The sequence below is a fragment of the Bactrocera tryoni genome, chromosome 2, assembly GCF_016617805.1.
Source record: "Bactrocera tryoni isolate S06 chromosome 2, CSIRO_BtryS06_freeze2, whole genome shotgun sequence".
NCBI classification, from domain to species: domain Eukaryota; kingdom Metazoa; phylum Arthropoda; class Insecta; order Diptera; family Tephritidae; genus Bactrocera; species Bactrocera tryoni.
In genome coordinates this window covers 11107424-11123811 of record NC_052500.1, presented here as the reverse complement: position 1 = coordinate 11123811, position 16388 = coordinate 11107424, and positions in this window count along the sequence as shown.

The window sequence follows — 16388 nt, the reverse complement described above, 5'->3', positions numbered from 1 at the left end:
AGAAGAGCAGCAGCAAAAGCAATTCGCAGTGATAGCGGCAGAACACAAGCAAAAGCAGCGGCCGAAACGTGCGCAGCAAACGGGAAAAACGAGGCAAAAAGGAAGGTGTATTTTGTGCGCCCTTTACGTGTGCGTGTGTGTGTATGTGCGGTGTTTGTGTAAAAGAATGTAAAACGTTTACAACGACGAAACAACGCACAAAGTGTAAATGTGGAAAAAAGTGTTTGCGAAGCGCGTACATTGCAAATGTGTGAAACTGAAGCTGCGCTGTCGTGCTGACTGCCAACATTGTGGGTAGCAGCGCTGTCGCTGCTTTAAATACACGACTGTGCTTTGTGTGTTTTTGCAAACAATGTCTAGCTGCGCTGCGTCGCGGTCGCAAAAGCCAATTTGAAGCGGTGGAAAAAATCCGTTTTATCACAAAAATTTAAAAGAATTGTCTATTTGTTGCACATTTTTTGCTTGGTAAATAATTGTTGATATCAATAGAATATTTTGCAGTCAATCAGAATATAACGTGTTGAGAAATAACAAAAGCTGCGGGCAAAATTTGTGCAAACCCAAGCAGACACAAAGAAATATTGGTCTAAAAATGATACAAAGCAAGATATACGCATAGAAAATAAAAAATATGAAAAAGTGAGTGCAGTGGTGTAAATGAAGTGCTTATCTGCTTAACATAAATAGAAAAAATAAATACATGAACGCTTCAGATAAGATTGCTGGTTAAATAAAAAATAGTGAAAATTAAATATTTAAAAAGCAAAGCAATTTTAAAGCATAAAAATAAAATAAGTTGTCTGAGCAGAGCTAAAGCTAAATATTTGTTAAAGTAAAACATAAAGAGCATAAAAAGTGTGTGTTTTTACATTTTGATTCCGACAACTTGGTATTTACAAAAGTGACAACAAAGCAACGACAGCAAATACAAGTAAAAATGCAAAACCAAGCAGCGCAGTCCAAACGTGTGTGAAACAAAAAACCAATCGTCGTAACTAAAAGGTAAGTGAAATGTCAACGCCTGCGGGCAGAAATAATTAAAATCTAAAGCAAAGTCTTTTATGTGCCACTAGTGTTTATTTAAAAAATGTCATTGCCATAGGCAGCTTTGACATGCGAACATACGTACATATGTACATAGCAACCTTGTAATTAACCCTTTGTAGTCTGCAATGCCAAAGTACGCAAGGCTGCTACGCACTGCGTTGCAAGCGCCACCATGCATATATATTTACATATGTATGTACATTTGTATACTAGTATGTAAGCAAGGCAAATGCAGCCTGCCTGCTTCGGAATGCATTTGCTCCATTTAAACCAAAATTCCTAGGCACTGAAATTATATGCAAACATTTTTTCACTGGTTGCATATGCAACAGCACAGCCATAGATACTTACCCCCAAAACAGGCGCTGCGCACTCTAACCCCCTCCATACATAGCTGCGCTGCGCACATTTTATCAATGAAGTGCACAAGGTATACAGAAAACCAACAAGCTTGGCAGCCAGCAGCCTGTCTGCAGCCGTTGTCATGACAACAATGCGTCAACGGCAGCTGCTGCCTCGCGAAATGCCGCAGTCGCCGGGATACGCAACTGTCACTTTTGAATTTGAATTCCTATGCTGCGAGCGCATAATTTTCAGCTGTATGTATGTATGTATGTATGTGTATCGGTTTGTTTTCATCCGCGCTTTTGTGGTGGCTTGTGGTTGATTGGCGTCGCTGTTCTAATTTTGTTTTGCTTATGCTTTCCTTCCGCTATTCCTGCTGTCACTGGGCTTGTGTATACACACTGGCTCGAAGCTTAGCAGCATCAACATCCTACATATGTATAACACAAATGTGTGTATGCGTGTTTATATCTATTTCCTGCCTCTTGTGGGTTGTCAAACACAAGCATCCATTTTTCTTACACACATACATATGTACATACAAGCATACATATGAGAACCCCCGCTGCTGCGTACACGCTTTGAAGGACGAAAGCCCCATTAATGCTGCGCCATGGACGACCCACTGACTTGTCGGAGTGGTGCTTTCAGATTTATGCATTTCAAGCGTTGATTTTTATGGTTCCTCCGCTGTACTAAGTAATCGATGACGGTGGTGAGGGCGAGCGTTTTTATGACATTTTCCCTTAAATATCATCATATGTCAAATGCAAAGCCATTTTATGCTGTCGAAATGGAGATTTTTTCAATGTAAGAATGTTTGCGCATACCTGCCTCATAAATATATGTGTACATATGTAGTTAAACATACTTGCTTCTTCTTGAATCTTCGATGCTTACATAATACAAATAATAAAAATTCTCCGTGATACTTATTTGGCAGCATTTTTCTATCGTGCAAATTTAGTGGCTTTAATCTAGGAAAAATTAGAATAAATTCAAGTCTTTGTATCGAAAACTTTTTTAATTTGTCAATATGTCTTCACGAAATTTCGCACAGATTATTATCCAAGACAATGCTGCGCTATTTTAATATATTGTTCAGATCGGACGACTATAACATATACATATATGTATAGCTCTAATAGTAGAGTTCCGGCTCTTTTTTTGCGGCTCCCTTTGATCTTAATCTCAGCTTCTTTAAGATTTACCTTGCTACGGATATTTTTAAGGACCTCGGCGTAGTTATTGCCTTCTACTGGCTTTCTGATTACGACCTCTGATTGTCGTTTAGGCTATCATAGGCTTTTTTGCCATGCAGCTATATTCTTCCCTTGTTGTCTCTCTTCTGCAATTTTAGGTGCTTGCTTCACTGTTTCTTCGTTTGCGTGGGTCTTCTTTGTTCTATTAGGAAAATCTGTTTGTCACTGGCCGTCCTTTTCGTTTCGTGGTTCTACTGTTTCTCGAGGCTCCACAGGGCTTAGCTCCACTCCGTGATCTTAATGCGTCTGCCTAGACTTCCTTTTCTCATTTTCTGCCATGAGGCCGTTTCTGAGGTAACTCTTAATTACGTCGAAGAGTTCGTCTAGCTGTGCCGCTCCGTTCTAAACATCTATGCTGACGTTCTTCTGTCTTGCCAACGCCATTTTTATAATTTGCATGATACCTTTGCGTTTTTCTAGAGATTCCTCTTCTGCCCGTCTTTTCTCCAGTTTTGTCCGCTTGGTTTGGGGTGAAGTTGAGTGTAGGGGATCTAAGTATCCTACTACTTCAACCGGATCCATTCCCATATTCCTCGTATTTACCATATTTATTTCCTTATTGGGTGTTGTTGTTGTTTGCGGTGTATTAATTTTTGTTCTAGTGTGTCTCCACTTCAAGCCGCTATCTCCGCACGTTGTAGCAGTTGCCCTTTATCAACACCGTGGTTATCTTTGCAAGCATAGAGGCCACCAGAGGGTTGAAACAAGTCCTAATGAGAGCTTATATTCAGAGCCAGGTTCAGGCACGACTCGTGTTAACTGAACCTGTACGGCCAAAAAATTATGACCACGTGCATTGGATGTACTTGAAGACAGAATTAGCTTGCCAGCCATTTCGATAAGATGTCATTCTTACCTACGGATATGATGGAATACTGCCTAGCCTTTTGTTAAACTAAACCGTTCTGGGTTTCCAGTTCACCGTAATCAGAATCTTACTGGCCTCGATACTGATGGGCGTTTGCCCAAGGTTTTCATCAATGTCTGTGTGCGTTTGGTGGTGATCGCTGTATTGTGCCCGCGCCGCTTTGCTGCCTGCCTCTCGTGGGTAGGTTCTTTCTGCAACCCCGGAGGGGGTTATTGACACATACTTAAAGGCGTCATCTTTTCACCGGAAGCTCACTGGGCGCATGAGGCGTTTGGAGCCAAGCCTTCCTCTCCTGCAGCTCTTGGTTGGGGCTGCGTATTACTATTCGCAACTAACCTACATATCATAGACCGTCCACTATCCGCCAGCTGTGACTCGGATAGTAGCCTGAGCTCAGCCTTACCTTATTTTTTGGCAAATACCATTGTCTACGATTAAACAGCAATCTCCCAGTATATTTTTCACATCGGAACACAAGAGCATATTTCTGTCATACTTGTATAAACTGAAGGATAAAAATCAAGATAAAGCTATTTTTATACACTTTTATGTTATAAAAAATGCACCTTTGAGGGTAATAACTATTTGATACAGCCGAAGTAAACGTTATACTGATATTTATACATATGTAAATATTTTTGTTTTTGTTTTATAATTTTTTTATATATAATTTTTGTTTTTTTCTTTTTAATATTTTTTAAAAATGTTTTGTTTTTGTTTATACATATAGTTTTTTTTTAACATAATATGTTTTTATTTTTAATATAATATTTTATTTTTGGGTTTTTATAAATTTTTATTTTATTTTTATTTTTCTATATTAAACTTTTTTTTACATTTAATTTTTGCATTTTTAACATTTTTTAAATTTTTCAATAATATTTTTTTACAAGTTATCTATTCTTACCTATGTATATGTTTAAATTTTATAATTCAGCTTTGTAATTATTCCATTATTACTTTCGGTGCTAATACTTATAGTCATACTGCGGCACCGCTCCTTCCGCTAGCTGCTTCGAAAATTAAGTTCTTTTTTTTTTTACTCGAGAACTCCAGCAATAAAGCAATAAAAACGATGATTCAGTGATCTTTAAATTAATTTTACTCCATTGTCTGTCATTTCGTTATTTCCCGACGTCATCATCCGCATACACTCATCTACACTATATGTATGTATGTATGTACATATGTAAGCATGTATTAGTTCGTTATTAATGCTCACGAGAAAAACAGAAATATAAATAAAAATTTTAAAGCAGAAATCAAGTACAAATTCAGGACAGGTAAACAGCAGAATCGCGTGATATACCATTGTATGTATGTATGTATACACTGCTGTGTGTAGCTTTGTTTGCACGGCATTTATACACAGCCTTATACTTATGTATGTATGTTTTGTTGTTTGTAGTTCTCATCTTACTTTCTTCCACCTCGGCTACGCTTCAGCACAATACCTTTATGTTCTTCAGCGTAAATTCTCATGTTCTGCTTTAAACCAAATACACAGCAAGAACGAAGTTGTGAAAAAAACGATAAAAAAATATAAATAAGGCACACAAATTAGCTTGGAAAAAATAGCAGGTGAATTCGTACAACCTTTGAACGGTTGGCATTCTGCTGCACGCTCCCAAACGCTCTCTGAAGTATCTGCTCTTTCTAGTTTTTTTTTTTTAATTTTACTGCTGCTGCTTCTTTAAGCCCTTGGCACTCGTGATGCTCACGGCAAACCCCCCACTGCTGACCGCTCATAAATTTCAACTACCTGTGAACGCCACAATGCGCTCTTTATTTGTATGTATGTATGTATGTATGTGTGTGATTGATTCACCTTTCTTTGCGCCGCGAAGGGGCAAGATCGCCACTCTGACTCAGTGGAGCCAGTGGCTAAGCATAATTACAATTCCACGCGCAGGCACACACACCCGTTCATTTATTTATACGGTTATGTGCGTGTGTGTGTGCTCACTCACATTCTGTTGTGAATTTTCTTGCTTTTAGCCGTTTTGGTTATACGATTTTGTACATTTTTGTCTTCTTCAGACTTCTTCGATGCTCCGTTTTATCCGTTTATCGCTTGGTTGTCGTTAGTCTTTATCGTAACGTCACGTAAGCGAATACATATGTATTTATATTTACATAGCTACATACATCTGCATGCATATCTCGGCATTTGTCCACAGAAAAGCTTCAAAATCTGTGTGTGTATGTATGTGTGTGTTTGCTGCTGTCGGCAGTTTTTTCCTTGCAAATTCAACATTTTATTTTTTTTTCTATTTTAGATTTCTTTATTTATTTTTAGTATTCTTTATCTACGCTAAGTATACTTTATTTTGCTCTTCACTTGTTTACGCTCTGCCTCTCTGTCGCTCTCTCTTTGCTTTTATGTTTGACGTTTTCATTGGAATGTGCGTCAGCGGCTAAGCAGCAGATGACTTTTGCTACTGTCATTGTTGTGTTTCTTATTGTTGTTGTTGCTGTTGTTGTCCAACTGCAGCCGCCGGTGTGTTCTATGTTCAATGTCAACGTTGCACTGGACTCCACGGTTGACTGGCGACTGTCAACAGCTTTCTTCAACAAGCCAAACCGCAGCGTGTCTCTCTGGTTGTTCACTTTGCAATTTAAATCGCTTTTGCGGTCAATGTTGTTATACCATACAATAACAACTTGTGAGTCGGGCATGTGCAGATGTTTGCTTGCAGTTATTGTACTATCTTGTGTTGCTTACATACTTTTAACGCCAATTGGAATTTCTTGCTTTATCTTATCAGATTAAAATTTTCCAAAACAACTATATATTCTCCGAACAAATTGTTCCGATCGGACGACTATAGCATATAGCTGCCATACAAACTCAACAACGAGGAACAAGTTCTTAGGTTAGGTTAGATGGATGATCAAAGATCTATATGTAGTCGTTTGTGAGGCCATAGAAAAGAAAAACTCCTTTGTTCGAAGCTACAAATTAACAAACCGCTTAGTAGCCAAAACAAATTTGGACAGGCTTTCAATTTCCATTCCCGCCGGCTCGGTGGGATGTCTAAAAATATGCGCTCTCAAGTACTTAGCCTTGGACTTCCAAACGCGGGACAGTCAAGAAGGAAGTGTTGAGTTGTTTTCACCTCATTTTCTTCCATGCAGCTTCTGCAGATGGCGTCTGGTTTCCAGCCTTACTGCGTGGACGCCAATAGGGCAATATCTTGCGATCCATGTTGCGCCAAAAGGTTTTTGTGACAGCGCATGCACCGATGGTTGCTCTGCCAAGCTTTCGCTGAACTCAGCTACCTCTAATAGTCGAACACAAGAGGATACGCTAGCACCGACCCGCTCCCAATCTACCGATAGCAGTTCTAGGTTGTCTTTTCTTGCTAGCTCATCAGCTCTACAGTTTTCTGCGATTTCGCTGCGGCCTGGCACCCATACCAGTCTTATCACAAAGACATTCGATGCTATCGATTGCGAGGTTAGGCACCCTTTGACCAATCCTGAATGAGTTCAAGGCTAGTATCGCCTCTCTACTATCTGAGTGGATCGTCACTTCTCTGATGGAGGCTGCACTCCAGTGCCGCAAATGTACTACTACCTTAATGGCTGGGAATAATAGCTGGCAGGAAGTTTGAAACTGGAGTTGATAGAGAGCTCCAGACAGTAAATCCCTCCACTAATCTACCCTCCAAACTTTGACCCATGCGCGAAGAAGCTCGCTGCCCCTCTCTTCCAACTGTTTCTTCATACCCACAACTCCCTCGTTGGTATATGGGTAGAGAGGAAGCCACCAGAGTTCAGTTGAGCGATCCGTTAAGAAGTCAAAGTGAGTTAAGATTTCCGAGAGTTCAGAGAAATCCAGACTCACCGAGTTTGATGGCAACTTTCGCAGCCATACACCTTCCGGCGATGTCCACGCGCAATATGTGCAAGATTGCATTAAGTCCATGGTTGGAGTGGACATTACGTTACAACACATGCTGTTAAGCGCCGCCTGCTGAACGCTCTCCAGTTTCTTAGCTAGTGTGGTCTTTTCTACAGCCAAGTACTTGTATGGAAAACTTTTTTATTTGACAAGATACCTTCACGAAATTTGGCATGGTTTATTTTCTAAGGCAACACTACAACTTCAGTAAAAAGCTTTCGGATCGGATCACTATAGCATATAGCTGCCGTACAAACTGAACGATCAAAATCAAGACCTTGTATGGAAACTTTTTTATTTGCCGAGATATCTTCACGAAATTCGGCATGGTTTATTTTTCGAAACCACGGTATAATCTCCTTACATGTTTTTCCGATCGGATCACTATAGCCTGTAGCTGCCACACAAACTAAACGATCAAGGTCAAGTTTTTGTATGGAAACCTTTTTTATTAGACAAGAAATGCTAACCGAATTTGGCATGGCTTATTGTCCCAGGCAAAGCTGCAATCTCCAAGTATATTGTTTTGATCGAACCACTATATCATATACCTGCCATAGAAACTCACCTATTGGCTAAATTCATTCATTCAAGTCTAATTTTTGGTACTAAAGTGTCCGCCAACCTCAACAATTTTAAAGAATTTCGTTAAATGAGTTGCATTTACAATAAATAGTGTTACCAGTTTGTAAGCACCTGCTTGCTCACGCCACACCAATAACACATAAAACGCATATGTCACTATCCTTACTCATCACAAGCAAAAAAGGAAAAAACACTAAACAAAGCAAACTATAACCGACAGTCACGTTGACGACCACATGTTCATAAAAAAGAACGGAAAAATGCTTTTCTGCCAGACAAACGCGCAGCAGACAGTACGTGCAAGAGCACAGTTGACTGGACGGACTATGAGAAGTGACTGCATTCCTGCCTCAAATTCAATGCCCTTTTGCGCTTTTACCAACATGTTTACTATTTATGTTTACGAGCACTTCTTACTTAGCGCACTGTGTGTGCTGCATAACCGGCAATTGGCCGCAGAACACTTGTACCGCAGTGCCAGTGCCGGAGCCAACAAAGCTAGCACTTGCAACATATGCGCATATGCATGAATCCTGCTTTGGCCGCAACTGAACTTCACTAACGAACTCCGCGAGTTTTTTCTTGTGTTATTATACTCGCCTCTGTCTCCCCTCTAAGCCCTTACCGGCGTTACAGCACAACGTCTTATTGCACTAGCTCTTATATATGTACTTGCAACACAGCTACGCAAGTGTATCCTTTTGCTTGGCAGCTCTTGTTTGCTTGCTGTGCCACTAAAATGTTACACCTTTTCACTCTTACACTTGTCGACTTGACTTTTGTTTGTATGTATGTGTGTTTGTGTGTACACAAATTTGTTGCTGTTGCAACTAACTTGAGAAATATTCATGGAATGTCGTCTTACCAGCACACTACTTCAGCGATTATTGTTGTCATTGTCAGTGGCTCGGTGTTGGTCTTTATCCTCAAGCCCTGCGGCCACATCAGCAGCATCCGCAACAGCGACAGCAACAACACTAACGTCGCCAATTTGCTGCTTTTCTTGTCGCTGCGAGTCAACATCACTTGATCTACTCCACTTCCTTGGCGCTCAGACGGATATTTTCTTATAAAAATATATTCCTGTCTTACAATTTCCAAGTCTGCTTTCAAGCGCAAAAACTCGCGTTGTGAATTCCTGATGCTGGCCCGCCCTCCTGCCACTTGCCGCTTGCTACTAGCGCCATTTTTCTAGATCTGCAGCATCTTTAAGCCCGTTGCGCAGCATAGTTGTTGTTGTTGTTGTGTGTTGCAACAATGCTATTGCATGTCAAATGTCGGTATATACATATGTTTATAAGCTTGCCAACGTCGCTGTTGCCGAACACATGTCTGTGCCACACAGCGTCACAGCCCCTCAGATAGCAACGACCGGCTGCCCGTGATGTGATTCAATGCGTTGTGACGTGCAGCGCCGTGTTAGATGTTACGTCTGTCTGTCTGTGTGCCGGTCTCTGTGTGTAGTGCTTTGTTGCATGTGTCGCGGCAACAATGCAACACTGCAATTATGCATCTCAAGTTTGAAACTCAATAAGACAATAGACGAGGCGTTGCTTTCTAGGATTAGATTACAAGCAACTACAGTTGCATGGCTGCCACTATGCTTGTTGTTGCCACTGCCGTTACTTATTTATTAGATTTTTGTACTTTGATAGCAATTTGCTGCCAACACACAGACACTCACTTACACAGCCTCACTGCCATATGCATGCATAATTTTTGCCACCAGTCCGTACCTGCTGCCCTAGCGCTGATTAATTGCAATGGCAGCAAACAACTGAAACTAAAACAACAACAACAACAAAATGCATACTCATCAGCTATCAAATCTTTAACGCCTCAGTACCTCAGCGCCTACTGCAAAACCTTGTCCTCCGCCACTTTGCGTTATCCGCTGCAAAAGGAAAACAAAAAAAATATTTGTGGGAGCAGTTTTTCCATTTTCCCTTTAATGAAATCGCATGAATGGGTTCTCATATCTGTGCCGGCCTCTTGTAAGCCACCGTCTGTGTATCTTGTGTACTTATTCATCGTCGGCTGTTATATTTTTACTGATCACTATAATTAAGCTGAAATACATGTGGTAATTTTGCCGTCGACAAACGGTAAGGTGTTTGTGGCATGAATGAGATTTTTTCGCATGAAGTTTGTACACGGTATTTATGGTTACACACCTATTGAGTGCCGTTAAGACAAGACTCTAAACTTTAAAGAAAAAGGTGTTTGGCTTTATTAGTTCATAAAAATTATATTTAATTAGATTTTTGGGTAATTGTCTACTGCGAAAGCTCCTTATACACGTATGAGACCTTTCTTTCAAATTTCGCATATCTTTTTCTTTTGGTGTTTGACGCCAATTCCAGATTCAAAATGTAACTAGGTTCTTTTGGCGTAATCCTGGCGTAATCCTCCTCCTGGCGTAATCCTTTCACTACCATTCAGCAGGCTGGAGAAGTGTTCCCTCCATAATTTTACTATGCTCTGGGCATCGGTTACTCGATTACCTCTGCGGGTTCTACAAAAGTATGCTCCAGTCTTGAAACCTCCTATTAGTCGTCACATCTTTTCGTAGAATTTTTGAGCATTACCCCTCTTGGCCAGCTTGCCATGCTCTTCATACTCACGCGTTTCGGCCTCTGTCTGTTTTGTCTGAAAATTCGTATCGCTTTAATCTTCATTATTCCAGCGGCAAAATCTCTAGTTGAAATATTTTGAGAGATAATAACGCTCTTCTTGAGGTCAGCCACAAACTTGTTTACACTCCTCGTAAATTCGTATATACAAAATGTTTATTCGAAAAAAATCAGTAAAATCTACAAACAATGATACACAAAAAAAAGTTTTGCTTCTGTTTAAAATTCCTTAACTAATAAAGTATTATTTATTTTTTATGATTTTCTTCTTTTTCTGTTTGGCTCTCCCCTTCATATTGTTAGTGCTGCAAATAATTTTTGCATAACCACTTCGTATTCCAATTGTTCAACTGTTGATTTGGTTCGACCGATTTTCGTAGTTGTTTGTTTTGAGTTTTTGTTTTTTATTTTATTACTTTTTTGGCTTTTGAAACTATGCCAATTTTAATTTGTATTGTATTTTTGCCAACTTGTTCCTTTTGCAGCAATCTGGCAATAATTTTTTGTATAGTGAATTTCTGTTGTTAGAATTTCGCACGTATTTCTTGTTTTATCTCTATTTTTCATTTCTATTTATTGCTTTTTTGCTGCTGTTTTTTATTTATTCTATTTTTTGTGGCATTCCAAACTTTGCCACAGCAGCACATAATCGTGTTTGGAATCTCGGAAAGTGCCAACAATCGACTTTACTGTTGTTGTTGCAAGTATGACGCAGTGAAATAGCACTCCAGTTGTTCGCTTATTTTTTGAAAATTATTTATTGCCGCATATAAATTTTGAGAAATGGAAAAATTTGTATTGAAATATGCTTTCGGTATGATCTATAATTAATTCTAATACTTAATTTTTTTCTTAAATTCTCATAATCAATATAATTTAAAATAATAAGATTTAATTTTAATTTAACAAATAATTACAAATTAAATTAAAAATAAAAAACTAAAAAATTATTAAATACAAATTTAATTAAAAAAATTACAACTCTCAATAAAATAACTTTTTTAATTTAAATTTAATTAGTACCTACATTATTAATTTTTTCTATATTAGAAATTAACGCATTAATAAAGTTTTTAAAATTAATTTATCTTTACACATATATGTATAATTGAAAATAATAAAATTTAATTTGTCTTTATTAATTGAAAAAAAATAGTTTTATTATTACATCTTTAATAAAAAAAAAATTTTTTCCTAAAATTTTATTTACTTAAAAAAAATTAACATTTTAATTAATGTAATTAATAATTTTTGTTTATACTTTTTACTACTCAAATTGATAAAAATGTTATTACTTCAGTTATTATATTTTTTTTATTTTTTTTTATTTTACAATTTACTTAATATAATTAAAATATTTTTTTACTAAAGTCAATTATTATAAAAATTATGAAATTAAATTACAATAAAACATTAAATTTTTCTCTTTGAAAATTATAAATTTAATAACAAAATTTAATTAATTTTTCCTAATTAATAATATTTTTAATAAAAAGTTAGAATTATTACATTTAATTGAAATAATACATTGAATTTTTTATAAATTTTTTTTGTATTAATTATATATTGTATAATAATTAATTTAGTTTTTGTAATTTTCATTAATTATTTTTAATTATTAAATTAAATATGATTGTTTTTATTTCTACTATGTATGAAATAAAAAAATTAATTGTAATTTTTAAAAATTTCTGCTTTAATATAATTTTAATTTTTTTGTTTATACAAAAACTGCCACTATATAAAAAATATGAATTTAAATAACTATCCAAGATAGACAACTCAAATGCTTAACCAGAAAGCAATGTTTCCTTGCTTCATAAACATTTCCTTTTACTTCGCATTCCATTACGGTCAATTGCGCACTCAAATGGCTGCAGCATTACTGCACATTTGCCAGAGTATCTACTTACCAACTGTGCTTTTGGACGAGTGTCTATGCCAAACTTGGCAAAAATGCGAACGGCAATTATCTGCAGTGTTTTCACGACAACAAAAACAAAAACAATAACGATAGTCATTGAGCTTTCATGCACAGTCAAATTACATGCGAAAGCATTTTATTGCAATGATAATTCCGATGTGCAAGTAATGGCATTTGCCGCAGATGCGGGTATACGGGAAGAAGGCCTGTATTTGTGTACTTATTTCACTATATATGCAGGTGTGTTTGTATGTCAGTTATCAATATGTGTCGCCATGGTCAACAAGCATATTCAAGTGAAATGTATAGAGGTATATGCGTATGTATGTATGTAAGTACGCACAAACTCGGAAACGCGCTCATTTTATTGCAGCTGCCTCGGTCGTCGGTCGTGTGCCGCACATTCACTGTCAGTGCCAAAGTCCGTCATCCGGCAATCGCATTATGGCATACATATGTATATACGCAAAAGCATGCTTAACATTTATGTATACATACATATGTGTATAGATATGTATGGCTCATGCATGTCTGAAAGTCCTTTATCGCAGTTAATGTTGTCATTTATAAATTAAAGTAAATTACTTTTGTTGCTTCAGCGCTCTTGAAGTGTGCGCTCAACGAACGTTGCACATACATATACATATCTATGTATATATACTCGTATATATACATTTTTATGCTCAAGTCTATTAATAAATTTGTTATCTTCTGCCAAATTTCGGTCCATAAATTTTTATAGCCTTTTTAACATAACGGAAGGTCAATGTTTAAATATTTTCAAGACAAACGTGTGTTTCTACTATGGATTGGGTAAAGTAGATATTAATTAGAGTTTAAATAGAATTTCTTAATACTTTTAATAATTGTAATAGTAGCTAATTAGCCTTTAACCAAAAGGTCTTTTATTCAGACTTCCTCTCCTAAGTCACCGAAGCAATCTTTTTCTCCTTTTTCGCTATCTATTTCACACACTCTCTTTCTCTGCTCTCTTTCTCTGCTCTGCTCATATTTCTCTCTCTCTATTTTCTCTCCTTAGAGTAAGCTTTCCTTTCCGTCGTGGTAAAAGTGATTTCCATAAGTCAGCTTTAAACAAAAGACCGATAAGTTAATATCGAAGATCGTCTGTGAGAAGTTATAAAAACACTTTTAGGGACTTTATCCATTTATGTCGAAAACTTTCTGCTTCTGTGGTAGAAATATGCTTTTTAACATACCGAAAGTTCAGTCAAGTCGTATATTAACAGTATACTGAGCCTTTTCTTTACGCTACAGATACGTACATACTTTAATCTGATATTAATGTCCGAAAATAGTCAGACGTTCCCTTTTATGACGTAGAGATTACTTACATGCAAATCCTATATTATTCGTGGTAGAAACTTTCCTAGCAAATAATTTCCTATGTACTCATTAGAACGGGTCGATCTTTTTTCTATATTTTCTATTTTTCTATAAAAACGCGTTTGCGAGAAATGTTCTCATCATTCTGAACAATTTTGTCTAAGATACTACTGGTCTAAAACTGGTTTCGTGCCAACGATTTTTAACGAAGAAATAGAACAATCGTTTGTATGAAATATATGTGCTATTGCTGTCCGATCTGGCCATGTTCAATAGAAAAATCCTCAGTAATAACAAAAATATTTTATTTAGCCTTCAGTTGAATTAAAATTAGACGACACCATTTTTCACCCGAACATTTAATGTCACAGCTAAGACGCACTCCATTTTCCTCTCTATGAACAACTTTGCCTAAGAGACTATGTGTTTTAACCAGGTTTCGAGCCAACGATTTTTAAGGCGAAGTTTAAAAAATTTAAAAATCTCTTTCAAAAATTTATTCGATTCTATTTGTTAGAAAATGCCTTAATAATAATAAATATATTTTCTTATAGCCTTAAGTTAATATAATCCAAGGCACACACCATTTTCCATTCGATCATTGCATGTTACAGCCAAGACGCACTCCATATTCCTCTCTTTCAATGACTGTTTTATCGATCGCTTCAGAACTTGAGTTTATTGTTACTGTATCTACACACATTCGATATATAGTGTTAAATAAATTTACGTATTCCCAAAAATTAACATTAGATCGAAAATAAAATTTTGGAATGATCAGTAAAATCATAATCTTTTAAGGCCTTGTAAAGGCGTTTCTTTCTGAAATTTTTTTGAAAATATATTTTATTTAATAAATAAACATGGTTGCTTTGGCAGAATTTCACATACTTTAATAATCGGCGAATCATTTTAAAAATTTTTGGATTCCTTGATTCCGTTGCTAATCGCCAGGAGAACCTCAGAAAAAAGTGCTTCATCTGAAAAAATTTTCCTCACTGTCTGTGAAATTTTCGGAGACGTTAAAGAATTCTTACTTATACTCTTATGCTATCAAACTATTGTCGGATTAATTTAAGATTTTGAAGAATATTCTCAAATATACTTTTATCTTGTATGTACTTTCGATAAAAGGAATTAGGTTTATTCAATTTCAAAACTGAATATCATCCCTTAAACTAAGTTCATGGAACAAAAGATCAAGGAACCGACCTAAATGAGGAAAAAAGCCTAAGCAGAAGCCAAGCTCTATACTATACGCACATATTATAGAAGTATTGAGTACATACATATGTTTTTTCCAAAATTATTTTGTACTCTTGTGACGTTAAGTCCACCATGTGCCTTGCCTATGCTCAGGCTCCAAGCAAAGCATATTTACTGCTCAATAAATTTTTTTACGCGCACAATCAATTATACTATTTACAAAGATAGTACAATATTATAATTATCGTATTATCTGCGCATTTTTTTCTCCTCTAAATTGTATTACTTTTCAACTACACATGACTAATTAAGAGACCTTAGAGACCAGTAAAAACGCTCTACGCCTCGTTAACAATGTTTTTCCGATATTATAACACATTTTTCTTTCAACTAACCGACAGGTGTTTAGCCACATATGTACATATATACATACATATATGTATATATACTTACTTACATTACTTGGATTGGTGATTACGTTGAGCACTTTGCAGGGTCTCTTAGCGTTAGGTACAAAACACGTGCGCCATTGACGACTGACTGATTGACTAAGCTGTGGCCCATATCCATATGCATGTATGTATGTATGTACTTGTATGTACAAATGACGAATTGCAAATATTGTATATTTGTATATAGTGTGTCTATTTACTTATCTACATAACTATGTATATACATATGTGTTGATCGATTTTTGCCACTTGACTGGTGCTCAGCTAATAGCATTTGCCAGCTTGGACTGATTGCTTTATTTGTTTATGATTTTTATACCCCGAACAGGGTCATAAGTTTGTAATACGCAGGCGGAAATGTCGGAGACGCTATAGAATACATATATGTATACTACTGGTACATAAATGATCAGTCTGACGAGTTGAATCTACTTAGCTATGCACCTCTGAGTATTTGCGAACCAAGCCCTCAATTTTTGAGATATCGATCTGAAATTTTGTTCACTTGCGTTTCTCCCTAAGAATTTGCTTATTTGTGAGAATTGCCGATATTGGACCATTATAGGATATAGTTGCCATACAAACTGATCTACCAAAATCAAGATCTTGTATGAAAATCTTTTTTATTTGACGAGATACCTTCACGAATTTTTGCATAGAATATTATCTTTGGCAGATCTAAAATCTTCGAAGAAATTGTTCAGATCGAACCACTATAGCATATAGCTGCCATACAAACTGAATGATCAAAATCAAGTCTTTGTATGGAAACTTTTTTTATTTGACGAGATGTCTTCACGAAATTTCGCATGAAT